Raw genomic sequence first — 2,500 nt, 5'->3', positions numbered from 1 at the left:
AACACGCGCCACCTACGGTGACCGGCAGCTCCAACGCCAGCGCCACAGAAGGGCAAAGGCCCCACGTGGGTGCCGAAGCGAACTCTCCCAGCACAGCGCACGTGCCAACACGTCTGCACAACTGCGATACAAACCACCAGCGAGAACCGCTGGGGCGACCGAGCAGCAGACGGCGTCGCGGCGCCGAGTGCCGGGCGGCGGCGCATCCTCAACGCACACAGTCCTCAGTCGGACCAGCACACTGCAGATGTCCACCGCGCTTCGCACCGGGCCCGCGAGGACCCACTTTGGCCGCCCGGCGCCGCGCGCAGGGTGCCCCGGCGCGCAGCTGCGCCGCCTGCCGCGTCCGTCGGCCGGCGCGCCTGCCACTGGGCGCCCCCACCAGCCGGCTGTAGCGCGTGCGCCCACGCACCGCGCGGCCAGCACGCCGGGCGGCCCCCCCTCACCGGCCGGGGACGGTCCCACCCAGCCACCGCCGCGTATCGCTTCACACACAGATTTGCCCTTACTGATTTACCTCCAGCAACAACAACCGCACCACAATGGGTTTACCAGTTGTTCATTTGCGTTGCGTCACGTCACCAGCAAACGTAGACGTCCATCCCAGTTTGCAAATGCAACGATTATTGCATACCTGTCTGTTAGGTGTCACGACACACTACGTCTGCCCACATACACGCAACAAAATGTGCACGACTAGAGAACACGTGGGAGGTGGCCCCCTACGTATGCGATGTCCATTACGAGACCGACTGTCAACCAGCATCTGTACCATGTCGCAGATGTGGAACGCGGTGCACCATGCTATCACACTGTGTGAGAAGAGACGACTACGTTTGAATACACGCGCCACTACATCAACAGACGGCTCATGCTGATCGCCATCCAGGGCGTCCGTTACTCCCACACGTCTCTATGGCGTACCACACTGCAATGTAGCTGTTATGGGGAGACGGCACGTGGCTGAGTGCACAACATTTGGACCGTATGGTTCGCTGTTGTTGGGCGCAGTCGTACGGTCACACATGTGCCACAGCGTATCATTCAGTACATACGGACCTATGTGCAGTACAATGTGAGGATTAAGCTTACGATATCAGCGGACAGTGGACACAGGCCGTACCACGACGTAGACTGAGCGCTTCGACATGCGAATGCCAGTGAACAGCTGCGAAGGGCATTGAACACGCAAGCACCTGAACGACCAGCGTGCGAAGGCAGGGTGGAGGGGGGGGGGCGATGTACATCCTGCAGTTGTCCACATTACAGTGTACAGCGGGAGCATGTAAAAAGTAAGCAACACTTGCGAAGTGTTCAACATGAAACGACACACAAGAGGGTGGGCGGTGCGAGTAGCGAACTATATTCAGAGGGTTGTGGTTAGACAACACTAGATTAATGTAACGTGTCATATGCCAATTACAGAGCAGGTTAAGGCACAACGTGGGTTAGGTTAAGGCACAACGTGGGTTAGGTTAAGGCACAACGTGGGTTAGGTTAAGGCACAACGTGGGTTAGGTTAAGGCACAACGTGGGTTAGGTTAAGGCACAACGTGGGTTAGGTTAAGGCACAACGTGGGTTAGGTTAAGGCACAACGTGGGTTAGGTTAAGGCACAACGTGGGTTAGGTTAAGGCACAACGTGGGTTAGGTTAAGGCACAACGTGGGTTAGGTTAAGGCACAACGTGGGTTACGTTAAGGCACAACGTGGGTTACGTTAAGGCACAACGTGGGTTAGGTTAAGGCACAACGTGGGTTAGGTTAAGGCACAACGTGGGTTACGTTAAGGCACAACGTGGGTTACGTTAAGGCACAACGTGGGTTACGTTAAGGCACAACGTGGGTTACGTTAAGGCACAACGTGGGTTACGTTAAGGCACAACGTGGGTTACGTTAAGGCACAACGTGGGTTAGGTTAAGGCACAACGTGGGTTAGGTTAAGGCACAACGTGGGTTAGGTTAAGGCACAACGTGGGTTACGTTAAGGCACAACGTGGGTTACGTTAAGGCACAACGTGGGTTACGTTAAGGCACAACGTGGGTTACGTTAAGGCACAACGTGGGTTACGTTAAGGCACAACGTGGGTTACGTTAAGGCACAACGTGGGTTACGTTAAGGCACAACGTGTGTTAGGTTAAGGCACAACGTGGGTTAGGTTAAGGCACAACGTGGGTTAGGTTAAGGCACAACGTGGGTTACGTTAAGGCACAACGTGGGTTACGTTAAGGCACAACGTGGGTTACGTTAAGGCACAACGTGGGTTACGTTAAGGCACAACGTGGGTTACGTTAAGGCACAACGTGGGTTACGTTAAGGCACAACGTGGGTTACGTTAAGGCACAACGTGGGTTACGTTAAGGCACAACGTGTGTTAGGTTAAGGCACAACGTGGGTTAGGTTAAGGCACAACGTGGGTTAGGTTAAGGCACAACGTGGGTTAGGTTAAGACACAAATTGCGTTACAAATTGCGTTACATTGCGGTACAAATTGCGTTACAT

Source organism: Schistocerca cancellata, unplaced genomic scaffold, assembly GCF_023864275.1.
Source record: "Schistocerca cancellata isolate TAMUIC-IGC-003103 unplaced genomic scaffold, iqSchCanc2.1 HiC_scaffold_22, whole genome shotgun sequence".
Classification (NCBI taxonomy): Eukaryota; Metazoa; Arthropoda; class Insecta; order Orthoptera; family Acrididae; genus Schistocerca; species Schistocerca cancellata.
The sequence above is the reverse complement of the archived record's forward strand: the minus strand, read 5'-3'. Positions refer to the sequence as shown.